At 37.4% G+C, this 10,314-nt stretch overlaps 1 non-coding gene across 1 annotated transcript; it reads right to left on the bottom strand.

Annotated features, from left to right (window-relative positions):
* Nucleotides 1–9,729: 9,729 nt before the first annotated feature.
* On the bottom strand, nucleotides 9,730–9,833 carry LOC112780573 (small nucleolar RNA R71). Its single transcript, XR_003191399.1, has one exon. It is a non-coding gene; the product is annotated as a small nucleolar RNA R71 (small nucleolar RNA).
* Nucleotides 9,834–10,314: the final 481 nt, after the last annotated feature.

The following is a 10,314-nucleotide window of genomic DNA, read 5'->3' as shown; positions in this document are numbered from 1 at the left end:
GTCTTGTTATTGGTTATGAGATATTTTGGGATTTTTGGGATAAGAAGCAAGAAATATAAGTGGCAAGGAAATAAACTAACAACTATAAAAGCTCTTGGCAAGGTTATGAGAATTGGAAGTCCTATCCTTATTATCCTCCTCAATTGTGATGAGAATTTTCCATTGCTACCACTTACTTAACTTCTAACTATGGAGAAAAGTCAAGTGGATGAATTAACTTGATTCCACAAGTCCTAGCCAACTCCTAAGGGAAAGACTAGCTTTAGTGGTATCCAGATCAATTAGCAACTTCTAATTATCAATCAACAAAGGAATTAGATAACTCAAGCGTTACTAATTACTCCACCTAGGCCAAGAGGAACAAAATCTACACTAAAATTCAACCAAGTATTTCAACAAACACTTGGAAGGCACAAAAGAAAAGCATAGTAAATTGACAACTAGAATGAAATCTAACAATAATTATTGCAAAGAATTAACAACAATAATTAAAAGAAACATAATTATTATGAATTACCTCTAATTGAATTGAAAGAGTAGAGAAGGAACAAGAGTAGATCTACAATAAAAGATAGAAGCAACATGAAGGAAATTACAACAAAAGAATAGAAGAATCATGATTACAACAACAAGAATTGAGAAGAAAAAGTAGAAGAAAGCATGAGTCTAAACCTAGATCTAAGAACTAAACCTAATCCTAATCCTAATTCTAGAGAAAAGTGAGAGCTTCTCTCTCTAAAACTAACTAAAACTAATCCTAATGTGTGTAAATGATGCTAAGTGTTGATTCCTTCAATCTTTGGTCCTTTAAATGCATTTTGGCGCCAAAGTTGGTTGTAAATTGGGCCTCACAGCTCTCAGAAATTGCTGGGCACGTTTTCTATTAAAAAAAATCACGTGCGCCCACTGGCGCGTACACGTACAGTGCGCGTGTGCGTCCCTTGCATTTTCGCGATCCACGGGTGTGCGTACAGTGCGCGTGCGCGTGGATGAAGATATCCAAATCTTTGGCTTTTTCATGTGTTCTCCACTTTGCATGCCTTCCTCTTCACTCATTTGATTCATTCCTAGCCTTTTCAACCTGAAATCACTTAACAAACAAATCAAGGCATCTAGTGGAATCAATGGTGAATTGAATTTAGCTAATTAAGGACCTAGAAAGCATGTTTTCACACTGAAGCACAAATTGGGAGACAATCATGAAACCATGCTATTTCATTGAATAAATATGGGTAAAAGGTGATAAAATCCCCTAAAATCAATACAAGATATATCCTAAATATGGGGTTTATCAACGATGCATCCCAAGACAATGGTTATGGTGGACCTTTCCGTGACAATCAACAACTTCCACCAACATACTTTGAACAAAAGCCATTCCAGGACACATGTCAACTCAATAACTATGATGGACCCCCTTGTAGTTACTAACAAGCCCCACCATATGCATTTGAACCCCCTTCTCAACATAACTTTGAACCACTATACTCACAAGCCCCGTTTTACCAAACACCTTCCTATGATCCTAACCCATACCCACCATACCAACCACCTTATGAGCCATATGAACCATACATAGAACCACCCCAATTCCAACCCAATTACTCTCAAGAACCACCACCTTCAATGTATGAAAATCTTCAACCACAATATGAATTTTCTTTTCCACCACAACCCTCCATAGAAGAATGTCAATATCCATCAATCTAAGAGCACTATGATCCTACTTATGATAGCCAAGTGGAACAAGAGTCAAAGGATCGTCTCAAGGAAGCGATAGATCAACTTCAAGCAACCACCCGTCAAAAGTTTGGCCCAAGGGACTCATGCAATGAACATAGTATTCCCACGGATGAGTGTGTTGAGCAACAAGTGGAAAAGATGGAGAGTGTTGAACTGCCACATCCTTATTATGATGAACCACCCTCATATCATGAACCCTTTCTCCCAAGCAATGAACCTTCATATCCACCCCAATCTTCAATTCATGACACTCTTGGTGTTCTTCTTCAAGGGCAAAGAGAGATGCAAAGAGAGGTACTAGAATTCACGGCTGCCTTGACCGAGGTAGTAAATCGATTAGCTTTCCAACATTTGGACACAAAAGGAACTCCCATAGCTACATGTGGAGAATCAATAGAAGAGCGTAGCATGAAGGAGATACTAGAAACTCTGGTGGACAATGAGGAACGTGATTTTGTATTGGAACAAGTGGAGGAAGCCGTAATAGTTGAAGAGGAAGAAGTGGTTGAAGACTTAGAAGATGCCGAACCTCCATGGGAATCAAGAGTTGTAGAATATTCCTCCAAGAAGATTGAAATTGATGTCAAGGAGGCTAGTGCACAACCTCCATGGCATATTCCCCATAAAGAATTGGATGGGATAGATCAAGATGCAAGTTCCCTTGGTGATGATGATCATGAATCAAGTCTTCCTAGTGATGAATCTACATCCGGAAATGAACTCCTTGGGCATGAAGAACCTTCTCTGAGTAAGTTTGAGAATGATGTGGTAGCGGAAGTCCTTCGGAAAGGATGGACGGGAGTTGAACATGCGTTGTCAAGATCGTTGGAGACTTCTCTACCTAGGCTGCCATCTACTCCTTCATTTGAGTGTGTTAGAGTTGTCTTTATTCGCTTTACAGTCCTACTTGAGTATAGTATTCTTGAAAATGATGGTCAACTTAGGAAGCTTTGTGGCATTAAAAAAATTGATGGGGAAAAATTCATCGGTAAAGAATTTCACAAAAATAATCGCGTTGCAAGTATAGATCTAAACCGACAATTAAACCTCAATCAAATTTAATTTGTTTGTCACTAAAGCAAACCCAATAAAAATCAATTGAAGTATTTAAACATCGGGTTGTCTCTCAAGGAATTGCAGGGAAGTGTACTTATAATTGGTTATGAGATTGTATCTTTTTGGGTTTTGAAATGTCGAACAAAGGATGTAAATGACAAGAAAATAAACTAATAATTAAGAAAAGTCCTAGCAAGGATTGAGAATCGGAATTCCTATCCTCATTATCAATGTCAATTATGATGGTAATTGCCTTTTGCTTTCACTTAGTCAACCTTTAACAATGAAGGAAAGTCAAGTGAGTAAAGTTAACTTAAGTTCACAAGTCCTAATCAAAGACTAGATTTAATGAAACTTAAGCCAACTAGCAAGTCTCAATCACCAATCAATAAAAGACCTTTCATAATTCAAGAGTCTCCAATTAATCAATCCAAGCTAAGAATATGAAAATCTAATTTAAAATCCAACCAAGCATTTTATCAAACACTTGGAAGGCGCAAAATAAAAGCATAGAAAATTAACAAGGAATAATAATTCTAGAACCAACAATTGCAAAATCAATGATAACAAATAACAGAAGAAGCAATAAACATGAAATACCTCAAATGCATTAAAAGGGAAATCAAATCTAACATGAGAATTCATAACCTAAATTGACAACATAAAGTAATCAACAAGGGAAATAAATAAACTAGAATGCTGGAATAATTAAAAGTAGAAGAGAACTAAGCAGAAATAAGATAAAATTCTGAAATTGAGAAGGAATAGAACTAAGAACCATAAAACCTAGAGAGAGGAGAGAGACTCTCTCTTTAGAAAACTACATCTAAAATCTAATCTGCAGTCTCTAATCAGTGTTTTTGGGCTTGAAACTGGGCCAAAAATAGCCCAGAAATCACCCCCAGCATTCTCTGAAACGTGCAGCACGTGGCTCTGTCACGCGTATGCGTCACCCACGCATACGCATCGCTGAACTTTGTCAAGGTCACACGTACACGTGATCCACGCGTGCGCGTCACCTAACTGCATGGCAACTATGGCAAATTACATATCATTTTGAAGCCCTATATGTTAGCTTTCTAACGCAACTAAAACTGTCTCATTCAGACCTCTGTAGCTCAAGTTATGATTGATTTAGTACGAAGAGGTCAGGATTGACAACTCAGCAATTCCTTCAATTTCTTGTATTCCTTCCACTTTTACATGCTTCCTTTCCATCCTCTAAGCCATTCCTGCCCTATAAACCCTGAGAACACTTAACAAACATATGACGGCATTGAATGGTAATAAGAGAGGATTAAAATTAGCAAATTTAAGGCCAAAGAAGCATGTTTTCAATCATAGCACAAAATTAGGAAGGAAAATGTAAAACATGCGAATTCTATGAATAAGTGTGAGAATAATGAATAAAATTCATTCAATTAAGCACAAGATAAACCCTAAAAATGGAGTTTATCAATCTTCCCACACTTAAACATTATCATGTCCTCATGCTAAGCTCAAGAGAACCAAAAGAGTGAAGAGGAATGGTAGGATTTATGAAATGCGACCTATCTATATGAATGCAACTAAATGTAAAATGCTATTGCCTACTTGGTTAAAAGTAAATAATTCTTCCAAGAACAAATATAAAATAGATTCCACTAAATCAAATCTCAAAAATAAAGTACAAGTAGACTTGCAAGAAGAAAGCTCGTGAAAGCCGGGAACAAAGAATCGAGCATCAAACCCTCACTGGAAGTGTATACACTCTAATCACTAAAGTATTTAAGGGTCGATTCTCTCAGTTCTCTACTAATCTTGCTTTCTAAAGCTTGCTCTTCTTCTACCAATTAACAAAAATTTAATACACAAATACACATATCAAGAGGTCTTTTCAATGGTTGTAATGGGGTTAGGGTCAAGGTAGGAGTGTATTTGGTTAAGTGGACTAAAATCTGAATCCTTGATTAACCTAAACTTACCACCTAATCTAAGACAATCCATGTAATCAATATACAAAGTCTAACTACCCATTAACTATGTTTACCACATATTCATGCATCCTAAATTGAGTACAACTCATATGCATTGCTACCAACATTTACTTTGGGGCATTTTGTCCCCTTTTTATTAATTGCTTTTTTTTTCTTTTCTTTTTCTCTTTTTTTTTTCTATTTTTTTATTTTCTTTTGTCTTTCTCAATGCACATGATTAAGGTATTGAGTGCAAGAATATATGCTCAACATTTTTTCACATTTTCACAAAAAAAGTCTAACATACTCAATTCCCAAACTAAACGTTTCCAAACCCACTTTCCCACACTTAATTCATGAGCACTCTCACTAGTCTAAGCTAACCAAGGATTCAAATTAAGGACATTATTATTTTCCGCTTAGAGTTAGTGATGAGCTAAAGTAAAGAACAAAGGGGTAAAATAGGCTCAACATTGGTTTGCAAAGGATAATGAAAGGGTAAGGCCATATGGGTATGTAGGCTCAGTAAAACAAAGGCCCCAATCATATAAGTGCATGCATACATCAAACAATGGAAATATAGAATCAAGCAAGACAAAGATCACAATTTTAGAGAGAACAACACACCAAAACAAAATATTGGTTGATAAAATACAACCAATCAAATAGGCTCAAAATCTCATTGGTTTTGTGTGTTCGAGTTCTAAAACCATGTTCCAAATTAAATATCTTCAAGCAAGTTCAACAAAATTTTTAATTCAAATTAGTGAAATGCTAAAAAAAAGTTTCTTGAAAAAGGATTCATCACTTCAACCAAGTAGTGGTAAAATATGCACAAAATCTAACAAACATGCAATCAAACATGCAAATGCAACCACTAACCGCAAAGAAGAATAAAAATTGGTGTTGAAAAGAAACTAACTAACCCACGAAAGTCGGCATCGACCTCCCGACACTTAAATATTGCACCGTCCTCGGTGCATGCAAAGATGTGCAAGTGGACGGGTTGCTATACTAATGCTTTTCTCCAAAGAATGTGCGTAGGAACTTGTTTGTCACCCCATGTAAAAGTTTTCCGTTTTCCTTCTTGATGGCCATCCTGAAAGAAGAGAAAAGGTAAGAAAGGTAACCCAGGAACAAAGATAGAAAACAAATAAAATATGGGTGGGTTAATGCCAAATAATGAGGGTCTCAATTACATGGTAGCTACAACATGCAAGTGAAAAAATAGTAGAAGCACATGGCATATCAATACTGCAAAAATTGCAACGATTGGGTAGAGAGTGTGGATAATGAAAGATAATATAAATTCATGTCAATGCGAAAGGAATACAAGTATCATAAAAGATTGGCATTGACATATAAACAATATTACCCAATAGTGTAAAACAAGTCACTAAGCACCAAATAATGCAAGAAAAGATGTAACAGTTGAATATGAACATTTAACACCAACGGAAAAATAGTAAATTTAGAAAAGAAAATAAAAACATGCACAAAGTTAAAATGCAATGAATGAAAGTATGTAAATGCAAGAAGTAAAAAAGAATGAAAGAGAATAAGGATGATAAGTTAAAGAAATAAAGAAGAAGAAAGTAAGAAAGGAGGAAGAAGGAAGAAGAAAAGAGAGAAGAAAGGAGAAGGAAATGAAAAAAGGACGCGACGTGCGCGCATACATCATGCGTATGCGTAAAAACTGAAATAGTCATGCGACGCGTAAGCGTCGTCCACGCGTATGCGTGGATGGAGAAAAATGCATTATGACGCGTGAGCGTTGATGCCAAGGCATCTTAGGCTAGTTTCACTAGCATTTTTTTGTTAGTTTTAGTTGTTTTATGCATTTTCTTGAGCTTAAAGTAACCAAGAATGGTTAAATGAATAACAAAGCAATGAACCATCCAAACAGTATGATTTTGATGCAAATTCCATGAGTTTTTAGTTATATTACTTGAATGCTATGAATGGAAGATTTCTCATGAAATTTTGCAAGACTTTGATGCAATTGTTTGGATGATTTCAGGGAAGAAGAGGCTAGGCAAGGAAGCAACAAAATCAATAAAGGAAGCTTGAATATCACATGTGGAGTTTAAGTTCCAGTTTAAGCCTAAACTGGAGCTTAAACGCCAGAATCATGAAGGCTAAGAAATGCTGGAACTGGCGTTTAACCTCCAGTTTAACCTTAAACTGGAAGTTAAACGCCAGAATGAGAATTTCACCAAGGGAACATTTCCACGTTTAAGCTCCAGTTTAACCTTAAACTGGAGCTTAAACGTGTTCGACACAATTTCTCACCAGGAAGCATTTCCACGTTTAACCTCCAGTTTAACCTTAAACTGGAGGTTAAACGCCAGAAGTAAGAAAGGCACCAAGAGCATTCCACGTTTAAGCTCCAGTTTAACCTTAAACTGGAGCTTAAACGTGTTCGACTATTTCTCTCCTCCAGGGTTGCTTTCTCATTTCCACGTTTAAGCTTCAGTTTAACCTTAAACTGAAGCTTAAACGTGTTCGACTATTTCTCTCCTCCAGGGTTGCTTTCTCATTTCCACGTTTAAGCTTCAGTTTAACCTTAAACTGAAGCTTAAACGTGTTCGACTATTTCTCTCCTCCAGGGTTGCTTTCTCATTTCCACGTTTAAGCTTCAGTTTAACCTTAAACTGAAGCTTAAACGTGTTCGACCCAATTGCTCCTCCAGGGTTGCTTTCTTCATTTCCACGTTTAAGCTTCAGTTTAACCTTAAACTGAAGCTTAAACGTGTTCGACATTTCACACTCCTGGGTTGCTTTCTTCCATTTCCACGTTTAAGTTTCAGTTTAACCTTAAACTGAAACTTAAACTTCAACTTAAACGCCACTTTTTGAAAGGGGTTTCTGGGCCAAATATATTGAAGTTTAAGTTAGCATTTGAGCACAAACATTAACTTAAACGTATTATGGTATGAAACCCAATTGAATATCATGGTTTATGGGATTGGGCCTGAAGGATTGATGAGTCTGGAGCTTCAATTTGTTGAGTCTTGTGTCATTACTTGATTATCACTAAGTTGGTTCAATGAATGTTACAGAATTGGATCAGCAGCCTCATCAGGATTATGGATCATAAACCCAAAGCAAAAGGAAATCAGGGAAAGGCCTCAAAGCCCAAGAAACACAACAGAAGCTCAATTTAGAAAGTGTATAAATAGGATAGAATTTAAGTTGGTTGGCACTCACACTCGAAAAAGGATTGACACACGGAGAACTTTGGATCATTTTCTTTTAGTTTTGTAATTGAATTCAGAGCTATGACTCACTAAACCCCTTTCATTGGGTTAGGGAGCTCTATTGTAATTCAATGAATCAATAATAGTTTTATCTTCTTCTTCAATCTTTTCTCTTGAATTTTGTTAGAAAGCTTCTCGATCTAATTCCATTGGGTAGTTGTCTTGGGAAAGAAACTACCCATAATTGGAATCCTTCGGAACCTTGGGAAAGGAATGGAGGATTCATGCTAGAGAAGCTTTCTCACAGTGAATTGGATTGGGGTTTGGATGGATATTGTGACATGTAATCCTACCAAATTGTGGTTCATGAAACTGTGTGGTATAATCAGTGATCGAGCATCATCTCTTCTTATGAACATTTAAACCAAGGGATTGGGAATTTGTTTGTTTTTAGAGAGAATTGGTGAGCCAAGGGATTGGGATCCAATCATATAAGATTGCCAAGCAAAATTCAATGAATGCATTGGTTGAGGAAGGGATAAAAGTTGTTTTGATTCGGAGATCTCAATATCTCCTAACACCCAATGAACTCCCCATTTTTGATTTACCACTTTCTCTTTACATTCTGCAATTAAATTCATGCAATCACCCCCATCCCTTTTAATTTCAGCAATTCAGCTTCTCGCTCTTTAATTCATGCAATTTTACATTCCGCAATTCTCATCTAAATCTTGATTCCGCTTAACTAGAACATACTTCTAATCCGAATTGCTCACTCAACCAATCCTTGTGGGATTCGACCTCACTCTATTGTGAGTTTTTACTTGACGATAACCGGTGCACTTGCCGGAAGGAATTTTGCCGATCGTGCAATTTCCTAAATCGTAGCATATCAAGTTTATGCACATCAAGTTTATGGCGCCGTTGCCGGGGATTGGTTTTCGATTGACAATTCTCAAATTGGAAGTTAACTAGATTGAGCATTTTTCTTGCTTTGTTAATTCAGTTCAAGTTACTTGTTGAATTTTAATTTCTGCACTCTGTTACATGCTTTCTTTCTTTATGCCTTTAAATTCAAGCAACTAACTCACTGACTCACTAACTATTTGAATTAATTCCTCAACTGCTCTAACCATACTCTTCCATTAACCAAGAGTATTTCACTTGTTTGTTGCCTGTGCTGTGTTTTTGTATGACAGGTAGGAGAGGAGAGACATCAACTCCTCATTATACCGAACCAGAGAGGACCCTTCATAAACTTAGAAGGGAAGCAAGAGGGAAGAGAGTACTGGGAGAAGAAGAATCTGAAGGAGAATCTGAGGACAATTTTGTGGAAGCTCTAGATCTCAACATGGATAGAGAAGTTCACAACCATGAGAGAGCTGATGGAAACAATGCCATTCCCGAGAGGAGGGTTCTTGGTTCATACATAAACCCAACCTCTGGGAATTGTGGTAGCAGCATTCAGAAACCACCCATTCAGGCCAACAATTTTGAACTCAAACCACAGCTAATATCACTTGTGGAGGATCATTGTTCATTTGGTGGGAGTGCTAATGAAGATCCAAACCAACATCTCACAAAATTCCTGAGAATTTGCGACACTGTGAAGTCCAATGGAGTCCAGGAAGATACCTATAAACTGCTCTTGTTCCCATTTTCACTTAGGGACAAGGCATCTAAGTGGCTGGAATCATTCCCAAGGGGGAGCCTAACAACCTGGGATGAGGTGGAAAGCAAGTTTCTGGCACGTTTCTACCCCCACAAAAGGTCAATAGGCTTCGATCTGAGGTTCAGACTTTTAGACAACAAGATGGTGAAACTCTCTACGAGGCATGGGAGAGATTCAAGGATTTGACAAGGAAATGCCCACCAGACATGTTCCATGACTGGGTGCAATTGCATATTTTCTATGATGGACTTTCTTATGAATCAAGGAAGGCTGTAGACCATTCATCAGGAGGTTCATTGAACAGGAAAAAGACTGTGGAAGAAGCCATTGAAGTGATTGAGACAGTGGCTGAGAATGAGTACTACTATGCTTCAGAGAGACACAACACTAAGGGAGTCATGGAGCTGAACCATGTTGATACAATTTTAGCCCAAAACAAGGTGTTTGCCAAGCAACTAGCAGAGCTCACCAGGAAATTAGAAACAAAGCAAGTGGCTGCAATACACACACAAGATCAAGAGGAAGTAAGCACTGAAGGAGGTGATTGGGAAGAGGCCAACTATGTGGGAAACCAACAAAGGCAATCATATGATCCACATTCCAACACTTACAACCCAGGATGGAAAAACCACCCAAACTTTGGGTGGGGGAACCAACAAACCCAACCACAAAACCACAAACCTTACAAC

Source organism: Arachis hypogaea, chromosome 19 (assembly GCF_003086295.3).
Source record: "Arachis hypogaea cultivar Tifrunner chromosome 19, arahy.Tifrunner.gnm2.J5K5, whole genome shotgun sequence".
NCBI lineage: Eukaryota > Viridiplantae > Streptophyta > Magnoliopsida > Fabales > Fabaceae > Arachis > Arachis hypogaea.
The sequence above is the reverse complement of the archived record's forward strand: the minus strand, read 5'-3'. Positions and strand labels throughout refer to the sequence as shown.